Source organism: Lissotriton helveticus, chromosome 2_1, assembly GCF_964261635.1.
Source record: "Lissotriton helveticus chromosome 2_1, aLisHel1.1, whole genome shotgun sequence".
Lineage (NCBI taxonomy): Eukaryota > Metazoa > Chordata > Amphibia > Caudata > Salamandridae > Lissotriton > Lissotriton helveticus.
Genome location: NC_136059.1, coordinates 1,019,442,912 through 1,019,468,069, shown reverse-complemented (window position 1 = coordinate 1,019,468,069; position 25,158 = coordinate 1,019,442,912).

Genomic DNA, 25,158 nt, shown 5'->3' with positions numbered 1-25,158 from the left:
TAACTATAACTTATGCACCCCACTTCTTATGACATCACATATTACATCACTTATGACAGGGTTAGGGTCATCACTGATGACATCTCAAATGACATCACTAATTATATCATCAAGTGAGTGTAAGTGATTTTAAGAGTTTGTGGGTGTTAAACATATATCCAAACCTACTACTTCTAACATATACTAAGTGAGTGGCTGTGTGACTGTATGCAGCCTTGTGTGTATGGCTGTATATGTGGCTATATGGGTGTGCATGTTGGTGTGTGAGTAGCTGCCTGGGGGAGTGGGTGCTGTGTGAGTGGCGGTATTGGTGAGTGAGCGGGTGTGTTAGTGGTTGTATCGATGAGTGAGTGGCGGTGTGAGTGGCTCAATGGGTGGGAAAGTGGGTGTGTAGTGACTGTATAGGTAAGTGAGTGGGTATCTGAAGAGCTGTATGAGTGAGTGACTCTGTGTGTGTGGTTGTATGGGTGAGTGAGTGGCTGTTTGAGTGGGTGATTAGTTGAGTGAGTTAGTGTGTGAGTTGGTGTATTGGAGAGTAAGTGTATGTGTGAATGGCTATATGGGTTAGTGAGCGGATGTGTGAGTACTTGTATGGATGTGTAAATGGGTGTGTAAGTGGATATGTGGGTGTGTGAGTGAGAGTGTGAGTTCTTGTATGGGTTAGTGAGTGGCTGTGTTGAGAGGCTGTATGGGTGAGCATGTGGCTATGTGAGTGGCTGTACGGGTGAGTGACTGGTTGTATGAGTGGTTGTATGGGTGAATGAATGGTTGTGTGAGTGACTGTACGAGTGAGTGAGTGTGTGAGTGCCGCTTTGGAGGAGGGAGTGGCTTTGTGGGTACTGGTAGGGGTCTGTAAATGGATATGTGAGTGGTTGTGTAGGAGTGGGAATGGGTGTGCAAGATGCATATGAACTCAGTTTCCGTCTTTTTGCAAACACTTCCATTCACCTCCAAAAACAATAGACAGCACCAATCTGGTGTGTTCCACTATATCATTTTTTTTTCCGTTTTCACAAAAAAGTGCTCCGTGCTGATAATATCAGGCCGAAGCATTATTGCAAAAAGCCTTCTACTTGGCCATCAAATTTTCATTGTCTAGAGTATCTACTTGAAGGGATACTTCCCTCGTGTTTTTCCCATCACCCAATCAAAATCCACCTAAAACCCATCCACAATTTTAACATTCTGGTACAGTACCATTTGTCAGAAACCCGCTTTTCAAACCATTATGGGATAAGAAATATATATATATATATATACATATTACATTTATCAATATTGACCCACATTATTTCTTTGTTTTTACTCTTTGTTTTGTTTTATTTCTTTGAGGTAAAGTACCTTTTATCTTTTTCCTATTATCCCCCAGCTTTTCTATGAACAATACATTTTATTTCAGATTTTTACACAAGATGCAAATACTTTTCCAATTTATTTGCAGAAGAAAACCACAAAGGAGAGGAAAGAGAAGAGTCATCATCGAAGAAGTCCCTGATAAAGAATCCTTTACATTTTCCAAAATAGACCATCTAGATACTCTTTTTCTCCTTCCTTTCTTCCAATAATCCTGCTGCATAGCTTTCCAACAATAATCTCATTCAAATAATTAATCTCTTTATATTCAATCAGGAGCCATTAATATTCATTGATCTAATTCCCAAAATAGGTTTCTTCCAACTCATGTCATATTTGATGATCTCAAATATAGTTATGTCTAAAAAGAATTGCAAAAGAGCTCAAAGAAAGTGCAACAGACTCTTGTAAGTAATGTAATAAGATAAAGTGCCAACGAATTTTTAAAGAAAAAGCAAACAAGTCAAAACATTCAAAGAATTCATACATCTAATGCAGCAGGAAAAGTGCAAAAAGTGCATACCAGTGCAATTCCAGACCCTTTTCTTTTATTCTTCTTTAAATCATGTGTCTTGCAGTATACAAAATACTAGAATATTTCAAAGTGGGTTCTTGTAGCAGCATACTGCAATTTAAGGAAAGTGCAAAAGATTCATGCATCTAATGCAGCATGAAAAGTGCATAAAAGTGCAAATCCAAACCCTTTCCTCTTATTCTCGATCCTTAAGTTATGTAACTTACAATATACAAAATACAAAAATGTTTTTTTTGTTTTTTTTTTATTGAAAATTAACAACAACAATAACATGTTACACAAGGCAAAAATGGATCGGAAATACAGTCATGGGTCCTTGTACTTGGCGCTTTAGCAATGTAGCATACATAACATAGCATAGTGTTTCGTGGGGAGGGGCAGCGAGGAAACCAGCAGCAATAGAACGTAATTAATATTTGGAATGTCAATCAGGGGGACAAGGTGGCATCAAGAAACAAATCTTGGGGAGGGGTGCATATATTGCCACGGTATGCGTTCCATTGCGACCAGATTCTGCCCCACTTCTTGGGCCGTCCACATGACAAATAAACAGTCTTCTCACGAAACATGCACCAGTCCATATTCTCTGCCCACAGCGCTACAGTCGGAGACCTATGGGAACCCCAGAGCTGTGCAATATATCTTTTGGCGATCATATTACCAAGGGTCACCCAGGTAATCTGTGTTGCAGTGTAGTCATTGGGCTCCCAGACATTCAGGAGGCAGCACCTGGCCTCTGGCAGCAGTTCCACCCCAGTGACCCTCTCCATCACGACATGCACATGGGACCAAAACTCGACCATCGCCGGGCATTCCCACAGAATATGGAGAAATGTACCAGTCATACCGCAACTACGCTTACATAAGTCATCAGAGGAGTATCCCATGCGTACCAGACTCGGGCCAGTGACATACACACGGTGGAGGATCTTAAGTTGAACAAATCTGAGGCGTGCGGGTATGGCGACGTCTTTTGGCGAGGACAGAGCGGACTGCCAGTCCTCATCATCTAATTCTAGACCGTCGGCAATCCACGAGGCCCTCAGGCGCACAAGCAGGTCAGCCCTGTTATAGATAAGCTTCTTGTAGATTAATGAAATAGTGCTGTCGGGCACATGTCCATCAAGAATACGATCCTCAAGAGGCGAGGATTCAGGGATAGCTGTACCCGCAGCAAAGATCGACAGTAGAGCATGCCGGACCTGAGCGTACCTGAAGAATTCCCTGTCCCCGAGCTCATACTCCGCCTTAAGCACCTCAAAGGTCTTAACATCACCTTTGGACCAAAGATCCCCCACCTTAATGATTCCGATCATGTCCCATTTATCAAATCCTTTCGTCCGCCATAAATTACCCAGACATTCAGAGTCATACAAGGGGGTCGCGCAAGTGAGTCTATCCTTCCATCCCAAGGCCGCATTCGCATCATGCCACACACGTACTGCGACTTTAGTTGGGCCAGTCAGCGATGTACAGAGCCTCCTGGAATACAGCGCCCTATTGAAGTTCCCCCCTGGCAGAAGGTGTTTGTCCATTGCAAAGGCAGGGGCAGGACCGAAGGAGGTAAGAACATCGAAGAGCACGTTTAAGGATTTCTGAGGGGAAGTTAGATATAGGAGAATGTCATCTGCGTATAGCGAGACACGATCCTCGAAATCGGGAGACCAACGAATGCCTTTTATGGAAGGCTCCCAACGGAGCCACTCCGCCAACGGTTCCAATGTTTAGGGCGAAGAGCAGAGGAGACAGCGGGCAGCCCTGCCGAGTGCCACGTCCGAGTGTGAAAACACCGGACGCCTTCCCGTTAACCACCACCTGGGCAAGGGGCATCTCATAAAGAAGTTTCACCCAAGCGATGAACACGGGGCCGAATCCAAATTTTGAGAGGGCCGCCCAAAGATAAGGCCATTCGATAGTGTCGAAAGCCATGGTAGCATCAAGGGAAGCTAAAATGGCCGACTCAGGGAGAGTCTCAGCTCTCGCGAGGACGCCATGGAATCTCCGAAGATTAAGGGCGGTGTTCCGATGAGGAATGAAACCGAACTGATCCGGATGGATCAGGTCCCCGATCACCTTAATCAAACGATTAGCCAACAGCTTAGCCAAAATTTTGGGTTCGGCATTAAGCAAAGATATATTCCTATACGAGGCACAACGATCCCGTGGCTTTCCCTCCTTGTGAATGACCACAATTGTGGCAAGTCGCTGATCAGCGGGAAGGGAGCCCGAGTCCAGAGCCTCAAGGAACATATCTTTCAAGTGGGGCGCCATTTTATCGGGTCGCAGTTTGTAAAGTTCAATGGGTAGTCCATTGGGGCCCATTGCTTTGCCTGAGCGGAGGGAACGTATAGCCTCCGCTACTTCATCCACCGTGAGGGGCGCATCCATGAGGTCTCTGTCATCGTCGCAAAGGCAGGGCAACGCAATGTCACGAAGCAACAACCGGGAGTCCTCCTCGTCCCTGTCGCAGACAGAGGCATACACCGTTTGAAAGTGGTCAACAAAACACTCAACAATCCCAGCAGGGTCAGTGACACACTCACCATCCAGCCTCTCAATCACGGGGACAACACGATTCGCTCTTTCCTTTTTGTCAAGCCAAGCAATCAATTTACCGGCCTTGTCACCCACATCATACATCCTGCCCTGTTGCTCCCTGTATATCACCCTAGCCGCGTCAGTAACGACGGACCTGTAATCGGCCTGCTTCAGACTGAGGGAATGCATTTTTAAACGTGTTACTCCTGTATCAAGGTCACTCTCTAGTGCAGTTATCTCAGTTTCCAGGCGCACAAGCTCCTCATTTTTAGCCTTTTTAGCAGCGGCAATCAGTGAAAGAGAATGCCCACGAAAGCTTCCCACAAAATTACAGAAGAAGAAACAGACCCCACATTGTCATTAAAGTAGTGATCCATGGCTTTAACAAGTTCAGAACGGGTTTTTGGGTCACGAAAGTACCAGGGGTTAATAGGAGCCACTCTGCCCGCATTGCCCGCACCCATCGCAAGCCGAAGCCACAAGGGGGAATGATCAGAAATACCCCTGGGAAAATGACGAACCTCATTGATGGAGGAGGATTGAGCCGATGGCATTAGAAAATAGTCTAACCTAGAAAGACTACCATGTGCCCCAGAGTGGAAGGTGTACTGAAGCTGTGTAGGATGCAACAACTGCCAGCTATCAACGAGCCCAAAGGTATCAAGGAAGTCACTCAACCACATATGGGATCTAGCCAAGTCCCTGGGGGGAAAACGATCAGATGTACCAGAGAAAACAGAGTTAAAATCCCCTCCAAGGATGAGAAGGCCCTCAGGCAACCCCAGTAGGACCCTACCCAAGTCGGCATACGTGGAGGCCTGAAGGCCAGGGGATATATATACCGAAAGTATGGACAGTGTCTTCCCTTCCCATCTACCCGTGAGTGCAGCATAGCGCCCTCTATCATCAAGGATAACTTCATCAATTTCGAGGGGGAGAGAAGACCGAGTAAGAATGCCAACCCCCCTGGAACCAGAGGTGAAACCGGAGTGAGCAATTAGGCGGTATCCACGTCTGTTCATGGCTCGACACGTATTCCCTATAAGATGCGTCTCCTGTAGAAGAACTACATCGGGTGAATGGCGCCTAAGGAACTGCAACACTACCCCTCGCTTTATCCTGTCGCCCAACCCATTAACATTCCATGATAGTAGTCTCAACTCACCACCCCCCATCCCCGAGAAGAAGCAGAGCGCCCCAGACACAGAACCCAAAGACAGAGACAGTTAAAGAAAACAATTGAATGCCTTGTGAACTAAAACAAACACACACACACACCCCCACCCCCTCCCACTGAAACCCGTTACAACACCCCCCACCCTGCACCCCTGCGTTAGACTAAAAATCCACCCCAACTTGCAGTGTGCCTGTCGCCCCATCAAGAAACTAATCTACACGAAGAACCCCAGGGGAGGAAGAGACCCCTTCACCCCCGCCACCCTCAGGCCAATATGAAGGAAGAACTAAAGAATCATTGTCCAAACTCAGCTGGAGAAGTTGAAAAGTTCAGACGTCGGGATCCATCAGTCACTCCTGCTCCGGCAAGCCACCTTCGGCTCCGCCGGGGTGCTCAGTACGATCATCCTTTTTTGGCAAAGAATCAAGCCAGTCACTGACAGTGTCCGGGCGATCGAAGAAAAACGTTTGTTCCCCATACTCAATACGGAGTCTGGTCGGGAACAGCATGGCGTACTTAAGGCCCAAGTCCCGTAGCCGTCTCTTGACTCCCTGGAATCCCATTCTCTGCCTCGGAACGAACGGGGTAAAATCCGGGTAAAAGTTCATGGTGGCATTCTCGAACTTCAGAGGGCCCTTGTCCCGAGAGGCTTGCAGGATGGCGTCTCTATCTCTGAAGTGGAATAGTTTAGCAACGATAGGTCTCGGGGGGGCACCCGGCTGGAACTTTCCGCCAGGGATTCGATGTGCGCGCTCGACAGCAAAGAACTTAGTGAGTCCGGCGGGAGCAAGATAATTGGTGATCAGATCTTCCACCAGGAGGTCGGTTGCAGAAGCCTCGGGATTTTCAGGGACCCCAATAATGCGCACGTTGTTGCGACGGGCCCTATTTTCATAGTCCTCCAGACAACGGGCCAGCACATCCCGGGAAGAACGCAGATTCCCGATCTTGGCCTGAATGTCCGTTACATCAGTGGTCAGGCTGGAGGTCTTCAGATCTAACGCTTTGACCCTCTCATTAGTCTTTGCCAGGTCCGCTCTAATCAGCGTAACATCCACGGCCACAGTGTTGATCTTGGAGGCAAGAGCCTCATAATGTTGCCCCATAGAGGCGTCCATATTGGTGATAGCACTCATCACATCTTGCAGCGACACTCCTGGCGTCGTACCGGAGGCAGCCTTAGGGTCATCAGGCGTACGGCCAACACTACTGGGGGAACCCTTCAATTGGGAGTAGTGATCCATGATGTTTGTCTGGGTCTGACCCCCTCGGTGAGGCGTCTTGATCTTGCGTCTCTCCGTCTCGGGTCTGGTGGCCATATTGGAGAAAGGACCCCGTAGGGGCCCGCGCGACCTGGTGAAAATGGCCGGCCTGGATGTGGTCAAAAACAGTGAAATCGGCCAAAATCGAAGTATGGCAAGTGTTATGTTATGTTATGTCACAGTCATTTATTGTGCGCACAGCTGCTCCAGCGAAGGAGCATCCTGGCGCAAAACAAGGTGAAACACAACACTGCTAACGCAAAAACAGAAAAAGGAACGACAGTGGGACAGGATTAAAACAGGAAAGTTTTAATAGCCTTACGAAACTGCAAAAGATCCTCCAACAGACGGATCTCAACCGGGAGAGAATTCCAGATAGCCGCAGCTCTCACTCAAAAAGATCGGCCCCCGGCCCGGCAAAGCTTAAACCGGGGAACCACGGCGAGAGCCTGGCCCAAAGATCGGAGAGAGCGTGTCGGGACATACAGAGATAAGAGATTAGTCAGGATCTGGGGGGCAGTGCCTTTCAGGATTTTGAAGGCCAAACATAAGACCTTGAAGTGGATTCTCATCCTCACCGGCAACCAGTGCAGGGAGCGGAGAGTGTTAGAAACGGGGCAGAATCTGGGCAAGCCAACTATCGCTCTGGCCGCAGCATTTTGGACGCGCTGCAGGTGAGTGATTTCTGCCTGGTTAGCCCCCACCAGGAGAGAGCTGGCATAATCAAGCCGGGAGATTACCGTCGCCTGAATCACCAGCTGCCTGGTCGGGGCATCGAAGAATTTAAGGACAGGTCTTAAGCCCCGAAGGACACCAAAGCAGCAAGCCGCGGTTTTCTTAGTATGGCCAACAAAATTAAGGCTAGAGTCCAGCCAGACTCCCAGGTTTCTTAATTCCGAAACCGGAGATGGAGATGGTCCCAATTCCGAAGGCCACTAACTGTCCCCCCAGAGTTCCGCTCTCTTAGTGTGCCGAGTAGATGGCAAAACGCCAGGAAGACACACCACGGTGTGAAAGCATCTGGCCGGGCCTAGGGTAGATCCAAGCAGCGGTTCAGCCGATCATTGCCGGGAGTAGGAAAACGAAACTGAAAGTCAGGCAGGAGACCGCTGGAGGGGAGACCCCTCCGGCCGATGTTATTCAACTACTCCCCGGCTGGCAAAGTGGCCGAGCCCCCGGTCTGGCCTCGGGGCGGGCCGCAAAGTTTAAGATGGCATAAAAGTGGATCCCAACGTCCGATTTCAATTCGTCAAAGAGCGTCGGGATCAGCAAGAGTTCGTCTTCAAAAGCCCATCTTCAAAATCAGGATGTAGTAAGGATATGTACGAAGGGCGGCGCGGGTCTCGGGAGCCCTCTGCTCACACGACCATCTTAGATGCCCGCGAAGCTCCTCCTCTACAAAAATGTTTTAAACTGCATTCTTATAGCAGCATAATACAATTTGAAGGAAGTGTAAAAGGTTCATGCAGCGAATGTGACAGGAAAAGTGCAAAAAGTGCATAACAGTGCAAATCCAAACGCTTTTCTCCCTTATTCTCCCTCCTTAAATCATGTATCTTGCAGTACACAAAATCATAAAATGTTTTAAAGTGTGCTCTTATAGCAACACAATAAAAATACTAATGTCAATAATATTCAAAATGCACACATTTAGCTACATTTAGCAACATCATTCAATATTAACATTTTATGTTAACATTTCATATATAACTGCATAAGATGCATTTTCATATTTAAATTTATCCTCACTATAAAATAAATGTATACCTTCACATTATACTCCTAACTCATGAAAGAATAATCCATTTGTTCTAAAATCATCTTTCCCATATGTATATATATCTTAAATAGTTAGGATCAATTGGAGATCAGAGAAGTGTTGGAATTGATCCGTCTTTCCCAATATGACTAAACATAACTGAATCTTGTTGTTAAAAAAACTGAAGACCTGATTCAAGATAACAAGGATTACATCCAGATTTCACCACAAAAGGAAATCCACAGTAATGAACTTACAAACGTAAAGATGTACATAAAGTTCAGCAACTGTGCTCAAACCCCAGGGGATCTCAGTTCCTATTGTCAGTATCTATTGGGATTCACACCTCATCAATGCTAATTCTCAATCTCCTCCCCTGGGTTTGGTTCTTATATATTGTATCCCATAGTAGCAAAGTGTGACTTTGTCTCCTCTATGTTCTTCCCAGCTATGTTTCACACCTACATTACGGTAGTCGCGATTAGCAATTGCTCTCAGATGCTGAAGTATACAAAGCTTACATTTATTTACAGTGCTTCCAATATAATTCTTGACACAGCCACATTCCAAAATATAGACCACATGTGTGGTTTCACAATGAATCCGTTTTAAGCTGCCATCTGATGTTTTAAAAGTTGTCACATTCTGACCAATATGGCACGCCTTCCATTTCTGGCATTTATTAGGTCATGATTTTTTCAGCCAGTTCCTTGATTCTTTCCTTTGATTTATAAAGTGGCTCTGTATTATCATTTCCCCTAAAGAGTCCATCTTTTTATATGTAATATTAGGAAAGTTGGAAATCTGTTTTTTTTATTTCCACCTCTGCCTGGTTAAAATCTGTTATATCTCTTGTGACTTTTTCTTCCTCTGTCTTTCTGGAGTTTTTTGGAATCAACAATCCATCTCTATCCCTAGACCTGGCTCTGAATTAAGCATCTTCAAGCACACTAATTTGGTATCCTCGCCGTCTGAATCTCTGGAACATTTATTTTCCTTCTAATTCAAATTCTTCTGTTTTGGAGCAATTCCTCCTTGCTCTTAAGAACTGTCCATAAGGAACACTCCATTTTAATGCTTTGGGGTGGGTACTCTTTGCAAATGAAATACTGTTGCAATTAGTTGCCTTCCGATGTAAATTAGTGCACATTTTTCCTTTTTCATTGTAAACTTTGGTACCTAAGAAGTTGATCTAGGCATTACTTATCTCATAAGTGAACTGCAATCTCTGAGGATAGTCATTTAGTGGTTTCAAAAAATTTATTAAATCCTCCTCCCCTCCCTCCCATATTAAAAACAAGTAATCAATGAGGCGGACCCATAAAATCACTTTTTCAAGAACCCCATTATTGTTCTCAGTCCACACGGTCTCCACTTCCCAATGCACCATCATTAGATTGGCATATGTTGGAGCTAATTATGTGCCCATTGACGTTCCTTGTGTCTGGATGTAAAACCTTTCATCAAAGAGAAAAAATTATCTGTTAAACAAAATACCATGATCTCAATTAACATTTCCGTGTGTTCCAGGAGATTTAATGATCTTGAGCGCAAGAAATATCTACAAGCATCTAGGCCATCTTTATGTATGATCGATGTATAAAGAGAAATCACATCAACTGTAGCCATTATGTAAATATTTTTCCAAGGTATTCTGTTGATGCAATTTAGAAAATCCATGGAATCCCTGATGTACGAGGGAAAATTTGCCATGTAAGCAAATAGAAAAATGTCCCAAATCTTGAAGCATTCTTCAGAAGCAATTCACACGAACTCCTGATGGGATGTCCAGGAGAATTTTCCAATTGTTTATGGATGTTTGTTAATAGGTACAATGTTAGAGTAGTTAGAAATTCCTTTTTTTAAATATGAGAGCTCCTCATTCTCCAAGAGCCAACGTTCATGCCAGTGATTTAATTTCACATGAAACCTCATTTTGATCTTTTGAATAGGATTACTTGGTAATCTTTCGTAATGTCTTACGTTGTTTAGTTGTCTTTTAACTTCATTCAGATAGTTTTTTCTTGTCCATAATCACAATATTACATCCTTTATCTTTTTTTTTATAATAATCGAGGTATCGTTTTATAAATCTTTCAACACCAACCAATCATTTTGTGTCATGTTGCATCTACGATTTAACTCACTTTTTTCTTTTCTAGCAATTGTGACTCAATTCCTCCAAAACAATAACCTGGAATACATCTATTTTGTTGCCAGGCAGTAACTGTGGACAAAACTTATATTTATCTTTACATCCATGTTTTTGGATCTATTTATTTAAATTCCCATCGTGGCATAGAATCTCAAATTAGATATTTCTTCTTGCTCCCTGATTTTGACTTATCCACTTGATTCTCTTTCCAACAAGGATTGTGTTCTTATTGAGTCCACATACATTTTTTTAATATAGACAAGGATTGGGATGGAATAGATCTTCTTCTGACATTGTTTTTAATAGCAAAAGATTTTTTTTAATTTAAGTTTTCTACAAAATGTATATAAATCAATTCTTGCTGTTGCTAGGTTCATGGTTGCGCTTGGACAAAACGTTAAGCCTTTATTTAATAGGTCTAAATATTTATTTTACAATTTTTTTAATAACAAGTTGATGACCCATTCATGCTTTTCTGTTACCTTCACTGTGTTACATTATTCCTTTGCCTCCTCTTCCTTTTCCAGCTTCTTCTTGTTCTTTTTGGTTTTCTGTGTAAATGATTGTCTTGCCCCACAATCTGGTCATCATTTGAAAGAGACACATATCCCCTGAGAAATCTAGCTTCTTACATGTATATATATTACGTACTGGTAGTCACTTGTAGATAGTTAGAGTTATAACCAAGTTTCCATAAAAAAAGCGGTTTATGACTTACCTATATCTTTGACGCAATTTGATGAATCGTCTTGAAATTGTCCAAAAGAAAGTACCCAGGTGAATTCTGGTGTGCATGGAAAGTTTTGTCCGGGTTTCTTGGCAGTTTCTTTGGGAAATATTAGCCATCAACAACATCGGCCCGGAACGGCACACTACCTAGCTTAAATCCTGTCTCTTCCTCTACCCTTCTCAGTACCCTGGTTATTATGTCATGAGGTAAAAGCGCCCTGAGACCTGCAGGTGATTTGGCGCGATATAAACCCGCAATAACAAATAACAAATAACAAATTCATAAAATCAATGAAAGCCCTTTATGTTGATCCAAAAGCAAGAATTCTGACTGGTGGTTGCGAATCCGAAAATATAAATATTCATAGAGGCACGCGACAGGGGTGCCCGTGCTCTCTATTGTTATTCGCACTCTATATCAATCCCTTAATTATTAAACTATTAACATCGCCATCGATCGTACCAATTAAAATCGGCATCTATAACACTAAAGTCCTCGCTTATGCCGATGACGTTGCGGTTGTAACAACTAACCCTACAGAGGCCTTAATCGAAATAGAAGAAATCACCAAATCCTTTGGGCACTATTCTGGATACTCTTTAAACCAAGATAAAACTATGGTTATATGCACCGAGAATACACCATTTATAAGTCAATACAGAGTAAAAAATGCAAAATATTTAGGAGTGAATATCTCGGCAAATACCAATGATATTAATACATTAAATTACGATCCTTTAATTAAAAAAATAAAAGCAGATCTACTCAGAGTAAACAACCTTCATCTGTCCATAATTGGTAGAAGTAACTATGTCAAAATGACAATATTCCCAAAGATTCTATATTTGTTTCGAGCAATTCCCCTCTTAATCAATAATGCCTCTATGAAAACGTTGAACCAAGCAATATACTCGTTTATTTGGAATTACGGGAAGATAAGAAGAGCCCTACCTAAGTTAGTATTACCAGTTTCCAGAGGTGGCCTAGCGGTTCCAAATTTAACATACTATTTATGGGCAACCATCTTACAGCAGATGACATTCCTGCTCACATCCAGTCGTAATGACCATAATGAATCATCACAATACATACCATCCATTTATGAATTAATACTGGGAAGCACAGCTAGAGGTCTACTATTAAGACAAATTGAACCTTCCTATTTTAAAAAAATCAAATTCAAAATTGTTACAGATGCTTTTAAAATTTGGACTAGAACTACCAAAACACTGATAATTCCTAAATACACCAAAATACACCTCTTTGGCATAGCTCAGTAATACCCCAATACCTTAACGATAATATAACTAAACGTTGGGAGAATCTAGGCCTAATCGTTATCGGCGACTTCTTAAATCAAGATGGTAGAACAACATTTGACGATCTATATGCCAAATATCATATCTACTCTGCAGACTATCTAAAGTTTATTCAAATCTACACATCACTGAGACAAAATATTTCAAATATAGACTTAAAATCCATACCACTCATAGATCTCATACAAAAACAAACAACCAGAATAAGTGATATATATGACATTTTCTTGAGTAACCACCCCAATGACCTAGAAACTATAGAAGCTAGCTGGGCCAATAAATTAAATAATCCTAATGTCGACATAGATATGTCTCTACAACTGTCTTCTAAAGTTATATTAGCGAGTAATCTAAAAGCCCAAATTTACAAAACTATATGCAACTTATATTATACACCCTCCAAACTGTTTACATGGGGTAAGATCGCTCAGGATAAATGTCCCAGATGTACACTTGGACCTGCAAATTTGATACATATGTTCTATGACTGCCCCAAATTAGATCAAATTAAGAAAAGCATTATAAAATACTGGGCCGAGATTTTCGGCCATGAAATTAGAACCTCAACAACTTTGTTCCTGCTAGGTTATGATAGCTCTCTAGACCTTAGCAACCCAGAAATCTATACTACTTACATAGGTACTGCTATCTATAGAATTATCCTAGCAGCCGGATGGAAGGACTCTGAGGTTCCAGTATTTCAGGGATGGCTCAATAGACTTTTAGCAATATATAAACAAGAAGTCGCCATCTATAGAACCAGAGGGAAAAAATCTCGATCATATGGGGAACTAATTTGGTCACCAGTATCCAATTGGTATGAACAACAGAGGGATTAAAACTAAAAAATTTAGTTTTTGTTAGGATAATACATGTAAATAGAAGACCTCTAGTTTAAGGCTAAGCTTTATTTTCATAATATGTTATCATTTTAAAGACTTGAAAAATGAATGTATTCTTTGCTGATTTTCATACATCTGCCATTATGAATTTTTGCAAACTTCTTGCCTTCTGCCATGTATAAATACTCTATTTTTGCTATGTATTTAAATATGTATTTCTCGAACTTGCTCAATAAAAAATAAAAATAATAAATAAATAAAAAAATAAAAAAAGGAACGTTTTGTGGTGATCTGTCAAGTGGGGGCTGAGAAAAAGCGGGATCAACAAAATTGCATTTTCCCATAGGACCTTTAGTCGAGCCTGCAACCCGAACCACTGGACGGAGTTACACCAAATTTGTCAGAAAGGTAGATTTGGTTATGGAGATCATGCTTTCAGGTATTTGGTGTAATTCCATTCAGTAGTTGTGGCGAAATTTAAAGGAATTAAGATAGAGATATCTAGTGCAGCGGGTCATTCACAAAAAATGATGAGCTCGTGCAAGGAAATGCAGAGTTCTGATTGGCTGTCAACACTTCAACCAGAAAGTGTTGGCAGCCATCTTCGGACTCAGCTCAGGAAAGGGGACGGGTAGGAATACCCTGACCCCTGTGCCTTGGCTCTGGGATTCCTCTGACATCCTGTCATGGCATAAAAGCATTTTTTAAAATGAAGAGTAAATTGCTGCTAATTTGTGAAATACATGAATTTATAGCAGCATTTAAAAAAAAAAACAAGCATGGGCTCTTGTGCTTGCTGTCAAAAAGGCACCCGAGTGGGCCATGTACCAGGGGCATCTTTTTCAAAATGGAGGGGGCACACAGGGCCCTCCACCTAATGCTCATTGAGCCCCAGGTGCCACCACCTTCTGACAGCTTAATATTAAAAAAGGGGGGTGCATCGGGCCCCACCACCATGGGCTTCGTAAGCCCTGGGGACCACTACCCCCCAAAGAAATCACACATTATTGGGAGGCCACGTTGACCCCCCGAGCCCCAGGGACCACCACCTCCCTCCAGGGCCATTTTCAGCCCAGCAGACCACCTCCTCCCTGGGGCGGCCCATGTACAAGAAAGTTGGGGGAGCATGCCCCTGCCTTCTGAAACCATATACACCCTTCGGTACCACAACCCCCCAGGCCTGACTCCTGCTATGTTCCGTGGTGCCCACACTTGGGACATAACTGTTTGCTTTGACAACTTCTGTCAAGCATAAGCAAACACTCCGGTTCCAGTGAGGTTTCATCATTTTTTCTGCCCAACAGACATGCGGGCAGGGAAAGAGATTAAACAGATTGGGGTATATTACCAAGGGCAAGTATCGCCGCTTTTTCGGCGAATTGTGCCGAGAAAGCGGCGATACTGCTAGAGCCCTCTTAACAAGGGCATTTTAAAGCCTGGCGCAAGCCCACTTTGCATGTCGGCGATTAACATCGCTAATGACATGCAAAGTGGGCGTTCCCACGTCCAACCACATGTAAAATGTGGTTGGAGGTGGGAACACCCTATTACCTAGGCAGGCGTTGGGAGAGGGAGACCTGCGATAAACTCGTTTATCGCAGGTCTCCCAACGCCTGCTCTGACCAGGTGTTAGGGCATTGATAACATGGGGAAGTGGATTATAAAGCTGAATCCACCCCCCCATATTATCAAGGAACACATTAGCACGTGAAAACAACGTTTGTTTTCATGGGCTAATACCATATCGCCGACTATCGCCAGATTTCAATTTGCCTACGTGATGCGCATTGATAATTGCGCGCTAAAAAGGCGATGAAATCCGGCGACAGCCGGCGATATGGGGATGTGCGTTGTGCGTTTACTAACGCACTTTTTGGTAATATGCCCCATTGTTCCTGAACGGAGGGAGCTGCCTTTCCAGCAGCTCACTCCGGGCAGCAGTGATGAAAGCTCCCACAGGAGGCGGGGAGCCGGCTGGGACCACCGGGGCATTTAGGCTCCCCCCATTGTCCCATTAAAGAGCAGCAGAAATAGGCAGAATTAAGGTCAGAAAGAGGAAAGATAAAGGTGAGAGATGAGCAGAAATAGGCAGAATAAAGGTCAGAGATTAGCAGCAAGAGGCAGAATAAAGGTGAAAATTAGCAGGAAGAGGCAGAATAGCGGTCTGAAATGAGCAGAAAGAGGCAAAATAGAGATGAGAAACGAGCAGAAAGAGGGAAAGAGGTTAAATAAAGGTGAGAAATGAGCAGCAAAAGGCAGAATAGAGGTCAGAAATTCAGAAATTAAAAGAAAAAGGCAGAATACAGGTGTGAAACAAGCAGAAAGAAGCCGAATAAAGGTCAGAAGGGAGCAGAAAAAAGTAGAATAAAGGTGAGAAACAAGCAGAAAGAGGCTAAATAGAGATCAGAAACCAGAAGCAGAGTCAAATAAAGGTGAGAAACAAGCAGAAAGAGGCACAATAAAGGTCAGCAGAGAGCAGAAAGAGGCAGAATAGAGATCAGAAACAAGCAGAAAGAGGCAGAATAGCATGGTCAGAAATGAGCAGCAAGAGGCAAAATAGAGGTCAGAAACAAGCAACAAGAGTCAGAATAAAGGTTAGAAATGAGCAGAAAGGGGCAAAATAGAGGTAATAAACAAGCAGCAAAAGGTAGAATAAAGGTCAGAAACAAGCAAAAGAGCCAGCATGAAGGTCAGCAATGAGCAGAAAGAGGCAAGATAAAGGTGAGAAACAAGCAGAAAGAGGCAGAATAAAGGTCAGAAACAAGCAAAATAAAGGTCAGCAACAAGCAGAAAGGGGCAAGATAAAAGTGAGAAACAAGCAGAAAGAGGCAGTATAGAGGTCCGAAAAAGCAGAAAGAGGGATGATAAAAGTGAGAAATGAAAATAAAGAGACAAAATGAAGTTGAGAAACGAGCATAAAGAGGCAAAATAATGGTCAGAAAGTAAAAGAAGACCTTGTTGGAGGCCCACTCCCTTTCTCAACCACTCTGCAAAGGGGCCTTCTGGCACACTACTGGTTGGGGAATAAAGTCTCCCCATGGCTTCTGAGAAAAGTTCAGGTCCAAGAATCCCTACTGTTGCTACAAGTAATTCCCCCACAGTGGGGTTTCTAAGACCTCATCAAATGGTCGACCCCCTTTCTCATCCACTCTGCAAAGGGGCCTCCTGGTGCACTACTGATTGGGGTATAAAGTCTCCCCTTGTCTGCTGTGAGTGGTTCAGGTCCAAGAATCCCTAGTGTTACCAGAAGTAAGTCCTCCACAGTGGGATTGCTGAGACCGCGTCGGAGGCCCCACCCTCTTTTTCAACCACTCTGCAAATGGGCCTCCTGGCACACTACTGGCAGGGGGATGAAGTCCCCTTGGATGTTGAGGATTGTTGGGGGCCAAGAGCCCCTGTTGGTGCCACAAGTAAGTCCCCAAGAGCGGGGTTGCTGAGACCTCTTCAGCGGCCTGCCCCCTTTCTCAACCACTCTACAAAGGAGGCCTTATGGCACACTACTGGTTGGGGAATGAAGTCCCCTTGGCTACTGAGGGTCATTGGAGGCCAATAACCCCTATTGTTGCCACAAGTAAGTCCCCACAGAGTGATTGCTGAGACCTCATTGGAGGCCTGTCCCCTTTCTCAATCACGCCGCAAACGGTTAACCCGGCACACGACTGGTTGGGGGATGAAGTCCCCTTGTTTGTTGTGATTAGTTGGGGGCCAAGTACTCCTATTGTTTGCCACAAGTCCCCTACAGCAGGATTGGTGAGACAAGGGGTGAGCTTGCCAGTAAACTCTGCTCTGTAGGAGGGTTGGCAGAGTTTTTGCTGAATTCCGCTTTCCAAGCGGATCGGGGATTGGCAAAACTCCACAAGCTCTGCTGGCGGAGCAGAGTTTACCTCCCACCCCTAGTTACTATTCACAGATCCACTCAAAGACTCACGCACCCACTCCTAGACCTACTCACACACTTATGGACCCACTATGAGACTCACACAACCACTCACAGACCCACTCAGACATTCGCACACCCACTCACTTACCCACTCAGAGACTCACACACCAACAAGCCTACCTATGCTGCCACTCACAAACCCACTCTCAACGGTTACAGATTACAATTAGGGAATACACATTTTAAAAAAGTAGACATTCACTGGAAAAAAACAAAGGTTACAGGGACATTATAGCTAGAAAATAGAATTTAAAAAACTATAGTTACAGGGATGTTATAGTTAGGAAATAGAATGTATAAAACCTTAGAAATTTTACTGAAAAAAACAAAGGTTACAGGGACATCATAGCTAGGCTCACATTTCACTCGTACTACACCAAAGAAATTGAGCAGTTATAATTACCTGAGCTAACTATAACTCATGGTGCGCAATGCACTGCTTATGACTTCACATATTATATCACTTGTGACATGGTAAGTGACATCACTGGTGTCATCACTGATGACATCTCAAATGATATCACTGATGACATCATCCAGTGATTGTAAGTGTTTTGCAAATGTTTTTCACTGTGACAATTCATGCTACGGTACTACAAAAGTTACATTAGTTTACTTTGTTTACTACTAATGAGTGATACTATTTCAAACATTTATTATGTGAGTGGCTGTGTGAGTGTATGTATTTGTGAGTGAGTTGGTGTGGGTACCTGTATAGGGGTGTGAGTGGCTGTATGGATGAATAAGTAGGTGTGTAATTTGCTGTATGGGTGAGGGAGACCTGTGTGAGTAGCTGTATTGGTGAATGAGTACGTGTGTAAGTTGCTGTATGTGTGTGGGAGTGGCTGTGTGAGTGGCTGTATAGGTGAAAAAGTAGGTATGTTGATAGGTGTATGTGTGAATAAGTGGGTAAGTGAGTAGCTGTATGGCTGAGTAAGTGGCTGAGTGGCTGTATTGGTGAGTGAGTGGGTATGTGAGTGGCTGTATGGGTGTGTGAGTGGCTGTATTAGTGGGTTAGTGGGTATGTGAGTGGCTGTGTGAGTGACTGAGTGGTTACGTGAGTGGGTGTTTGATTAGCTGAGTAGCTGTGGGAGGGGCTGTGTTTGAGAGTGACTGTTGAGTGGCTATATGGATGAGTAGACATATGGGTGCTTCTATGGATATGTGAATGGTTATGTAGGGTCTTGTGTGGGTTTGTGGGTAGCTCTTTTGAGAGGCTGTATGGGTGAGTGTCCGGGTGTGTGAGTGGCTCTAGGGGTGATTGAGTGGCTGTGTGAGTCACTGTATAGGTGAGTGAGTGGCTGTGTGAGGATGTGAGTTGCTATGTGAATGGCTGTCTGTGTGAATGAGTAGCTGCATGGGTAGTGGGTGTATGAGAGGTTATGTGGGTGTGTGAGGCTGTATTTGAGCTGTTCCGTGGATGATGTAATCAGTGATATCATCAGTGATGTCATTTTAGATGTTAGAATGTAATTAGTAATATCACTGACCATGTTAATAGTGATGTAATTTGTGAGGTCATAAGCAGTGCATTGCAGGGGTGTAACGTATAGTTAGCTCAGGTCATTTCAATGGTTTTGGATGGGTGAAATTTGAGCCTAACTATAACATCCCTGTTACTTTTTGTTATTTTAGTGAATTTCTAAGGATTTTTTAAAATGCAATATTATATATCTATGTATATATATTCACTGAAAAAACCATTGGTTTCAGGAACGTTATAGTTAGTTGGACATTTCTCTTGTACAAAACCATAGAAATTCCCCTGTTATAGTGAGTTCAGCTAACTATAACTCGCACCCACACAATGCACTGCTGATGACGTCACATATTACATCATTCTTGGCGTGGTCAGTGACATCACTGATGACATCACTGATGACATCATCCAGTGGCTGTGTTTTTCTTTAAGGTTTAAATATGTATTATAAATATGCCAATGTGTATTAAAGAATGAGTGGGTGTATAAGTGTCTGAATGGAGGATTTTGAAGGTGTGTGACTGACTGTTTAAGTGAATGAATACATGTATCTTTCTGAATGCATGGGTTACTGACTAAACTGTGTTAATGTCTGTATTAGTCTGTCTGTTGTTGTATAAGCTGCTGCATGGGTTGGTCAGTAGCTACATAAGTGTCTACATGGGTTATCGATTGGTTACCTGAGTATTTGTATGGGTGCCTGAATGTGTGTGTGGGTGGGTGGGAGGTATGTGACTCTGTGCATAGATGTTTGAGTGGTTGATTCACTGTGTGAATGGGTTCAAGAGTGCATATGGAAACAGCTGTATGGGTGGGTGAGTGTGTGTTTGGGTGTGTTGTGTGTTTGGGTGTGTTGGTGAGTGAATGGATGTCTCAATGTTACATGCCCAAGTAACTACATATGTAAAAGGCAGTGTATGTGAAAGTTGAAGTATATAAATGACTATACATGAGAGTCAGTGATTGTGAGAGTGGCTGTATGGATGAGTGTGTACTTGTATCAGTGATTGTTAAAGAGAGTAAGTATGCTTTTGTTTCTGTTTCAATAAGTGATGTGGTGTGTGTATAACTATGTAGGTCAGTAAATGGAAGTGTGATTGATTCTTTGCATGGCTGACTAGGTGTGTGAGTAACTCTGGATGAGTGGTAGTGTGTGAATGTCTGTATAGGTGAATGAGTGCTTATGATATTGTTGTATTGATGAGTGACAGCATGTATGAGTGATTGTATGGGTGAATGAGTGGATGTGTGTGTAGAACTAGGAATCAATGAGAGCGTATGTAGTAACTGGTATTGGTGTGTCGATGGATTAGAATATGGTAGTCTGTATTTTACAGTGGGTGTATCAAAGGTTATATTAGAGTGTGAGGAGATGGATCAAATTTTCACGTGGATTATGTCAGCAGTGATGTCATTAGTGATGTAATTTGAGATATCATCAGTGATGTCATCGGTGATGTCACTGACTATGACATGAATGATGTAATATGTGACATCATCGGTAGTGCATTGCGGGTCCGCGAGTTATAGTTAGCCGAACTAACTATAACGGGGGAATTCCTATGGTTTTGTGCGCGAGAAATGTCCAACTAACTATAACATGCCTGAAACCTATGTTTTTTCAGTGAATTTCAAAGGTTTTTTAAATGCTAATTCCGAATTATAATGTTCATTAAACATATGTTTTTTTAGTCATTTTGAAATTTTTATAGTGATATTTTGTAACTTTAATATCCTAAAAATTGTTTTTGTAATTTTTTTTGTTTTTTATTAAAATAATATCATGTCTTCTTAAATGTTAATATATATATATATATATATATTTTGTTGAGAAAAAAGAGTTAGTGCCACCAGAGCTGAGCGGGTGTGCAGACTGCGATGATGCGTAGGCCTCGATACACCATCCTGACAATCAAAACCCGATTTGAATTGTGAGCTCGGCTGGACCGCGTGTACGCCAAAGGCAGCTGGCTGTACAGACAAGACTCAGTGCGGTGCAGCAGGATGCGCTGGGGGCCTGTGCTGCTGAATCCAGTGACGGCTGAGGAGGTTGCTCCAGAACGTGGTGGGCCATCTTGGAAACACGCCAGTGGCGGTAGGTGAGCATTGAGGTCTGGGTGCAGGGTCGGGCAGTCATCGTTGGGCGGCGGAATAAGCTTGGGGACCAGGGCTGGGATGCTTGTGAAAGATGTAGGAATCATGCACACTGCCTGAGAAGTTTATGACGACATTAGTGTACAGGCCCCGGTGGTCCAGTTTTGCCTGCACATTGTTGGAATGCGTGTGGTTTCTGTTGCGGTGATTGAGTGCAGTGTCGACAGGAGACACAAGTAGTACATGTGTGCAGTTAATTGCCCCAAACACGTTCAGGTAGCCTGCTATGGTGTGGTTCCCTTGCTTGGTCTCCAGCTGTTCCTGCACAGTGAAGTGAACATGCAGGTGTATCAAGCTAAAACGAACAGTGATGCCTACAGGTATGATAAATCCTGCATAATGAGACCGTAACAGAAGTTTGTGTGGTTGTAACGTTCCTTTTCTTTCCTGCGAAGGTTATGACCATATAAACGTCTGTTATGGTAATTTTGTGCAGGATTTGTGCAGAATTAATTAGGCAAAAGACATTGCTCCCAGCGCTGCCTGCCCGACCACGTATCATTGCTGGCTTTGCACACACTGAGCGCCACTGTTGTCACTAACTCAGTGCACCACAAGTCAACACCACGTGGTTGTGGGCCCTTGCCGACTGCTGACTCTGGCCTACACTGCAGTCAGCAGGTCTCACACATATCCAATCCAATCCTGTCCTGCAAGGACACACCATCATCACTGGCTGCGCACATGCTGAGCTCTTCAGGTGCCACTAACTCTGTTCATCACAACTCGGGGACCCTTTATGATTGACTTTCGTGTTGTAGACACTGGATGCAACAATGTCACCTCAGGCAGCAGGAATATCCCGAAGGGACGTTAACAATTTCTTCACCATGAGCACGCTCATCTCTGGTGCCCCTAACTCAGTGTACCACAAGTCATGGACCCTTTAATATACAATCTTTTGTGTGTGATTTAAGATCTAGTGCCCCTACCTTAGTGCACCACAAGTCATGGACCCTTTATGATTGAATCTATGTGTGTGATCCGATGATCACTGTTGTAGTTGCTGCCAGCACCAACCATTCCCTGAGGGCTGGTTTACACTCACCTCACACACATCCAGCACAGACGTCACTGGACATGTGACCCTGGTAATAAAAAGGGGCTGAGCGCATGTGCCCATAGCCAGTTCCACTATCTATCTAACTGTGTCTGTGTGTTCATTATGTATGCATGATGGCCCTACCACATTACATTGTGCTGTTGACTGCGCACACAACCATGTTCCCTCTGGCAGTGGGGAAGACCTCGAATATGTAACTTTGTCTGGGTCATTCTATGAGTACATGGGTAGAGACTGGATGATTAGAGTACTACAAGGAGAGTGTATGGTGAATTAATAAGTGCTTGGGGATTGGCGGAGTGATTGGATGAGTATATATGTTGGTGGAGCCTAACCCTGGAGCACAAGCTTGGCTCTAATTGGCTGCCAAGCAGTGGCAACCTCGCCGGAGCATCAGGATTGCAAACCAAGACTCGGGGGAGCCGACACTATGCACCGAGCGTGAGTAGACAACGCGCTGGTTCATGAGGCACCCGTCTTCTTTGCTACGGGATCCCACCAGCATTTGCTCTAGTACCCTGGGTTCCTGCCCACTAAAATCTGGGCCACTGGCTAGCGGGAATACCGCACGGATACCTGGAAAACTGAGTCTAGGAGCTTGGAATTCTCATTGTGGTATACAGAATTCTCATTCAGTGGATATTCTTCAAGGTTGTTAATCTCTGGATCAAGGAATTCTGACTGTTCGATCCCCGGAGTCTCTTCCACTGGATCCCCTAAAGTGAGCTGCTGGGTCCGTGGAGCAGTGGTAATAAAAGGCCCAAAATCCTGTTTGCAAGATATTCCCAGCCCCACAGCTGGATCATTGACATACAGCTGATAGAATCTACGTAATTCTGTAAGCATAAGTGGAGTGGGCAGAGCCGGCGCAACTAGAGCCACATTTAGGGCGAGGCTGATAAACATTTCGGGGTGGCAAATTCTTCCAGTCATAGGCAGAGTGGAGATGCAGGGGCTCTAAGAAGGGGTGAAAACACAACAAAGCCTAATTTACAGGTAAATTGTCTTTTAAAGACCTGTGAAGTACTCGGGTGCCGTGCTGAGAGCCGCACACCCAGAGCGTTCACACTAGGAGGCCGTGTAGAGCACCACGTTAGGATCGCCTCTCCAAACTACAAACTACGTCCACACTACAAAAAGAGGCCTTCCGGTGGTGTCACGTGTCTCCTTTGGCTGGTCATCAGGGTATCAAGAAATCACAAGAGTTGCTGCAGAGACACTTCTGGTGGCCAGAGCTCAATAAAGATGTGGCACGGTGGGTGTCTGAATGTGAAGAATGTGCAAGGGCAAAAGGGGAGACGAGGGGCCAGAAAGGGAAATTGATGCCCATGCCCACGCCTATGAGTCCTTGGTCACACATAAGTTTGGACTTCATCACTGGTCAACCCCTAGAAAAGGGGTTCTCGGCGGTCTTGGTGGTGATAGACAGCCTTACTAAACTTGGTCACTTTATCCCTTGCACCAATCTTCCTACTGCCAGCCAAACTGCTCAAATTCTCATGTCTAATGTGATTAAACTGCATGGAGTACCTGAGACTATCGTGTCAGACAGGGGACCTCAATTTATAGCCAGGTTCTGGAAGATGTGGTGTAAGGCTTTGCACATAGATTCCTCCCTTTCAACCTCCTTCCATCCTCAAACGGACGGACAGACGGAGAGGTTGAACCAGACACTGAAGAAATATTTGAGATGTTATGCCAAGGATGCTCAGGAATCATGGGTAGACATGTTGTGGATGGCAGAACTGGCATATAACAATTCATGGCACAGTTCTATTGGTTTATCTCCCTTCCATGCCACCTATGGTTTTGATGCTAAGGTACTGCCTATTACCATCCCTGTAGAGGTGCACAATCAGCCGAGGGTACTGTCGGAAGTCAGGAGACTGCAAAACTTACAGAAAAAGGTGAGATTGCACTTGATTCATGCTAAGGAGGTGTATAAAAGATGGGAGGATAGACACAGGCGTGACGGACCTCAATACCAGGTGGGAGATAAAGTGTGGTTGTCAACTAAGAACATCAAGTTCAGGCTGCGCAGAATTTTCCATCCCAGGTTCATAGGCCCATATACAGTGGTGTAGTGTATCAATCCTGTGGCCTACAAGTTGCGTTTGCCGGGGTCATTGAGAATACACCCCGTCTTCCATTGTAGTTTATTGAAGCCAGCTGTGAGAGCCAGACGTCGAGCTCCGCCTCCGGTGGTGTGCGATGGGGGTCTGGAATACGAGGTCAAGAGCATCAAGGACTCCAAGATGCGCCGGGGGGTGTTGTGGTACTTGGTGTCCTGGAAGGGGTATACGGCGGAGGACGATTCCTGGGAAACATTTAGGGATGTGCACGCCCCCGCGGCTGATCGTTCCTTCCATTGCCGGTTCCCTGCCAAACCGGGGCCAGGGAGGCGTTAGGGAGAGGGATGTACTGTCAGAATTCAGCCCCTGGTTCAGCGTGTGACGGCACGGAACTACAACTCCCATGATGCCGATGTGCTGACAGGAAGACATAAAATTTGTCAGGGCGCGCGCGAGGTTGTGCGTAATTCTTCCTGTTGTTATCCTCGTCGGGTTGGCGAGGTTCGTCCTGGTGACTGGGGAGAGAGATTTCGGAGCTGACGAGGTGGAGTCCAGAGCGTCGTTGGAGTACCGTGAGTAACGGTGTGGTGCTCGTTGGAGGGCTCCGCCTCGCCCCTGATTTCATTAATACTGTTGGTGTGCCCATGCCGCTAGCGGTCCCGTTCTTTGTGGACACAGCGGGTTACCGCGAGCATTCCGCCGCGTAACGCCGTCTTTTGTGAGAATCGATACTGGTTCTGGATTTGACATTACAGCGGGTTACAGCGTGCGGCTGCAGC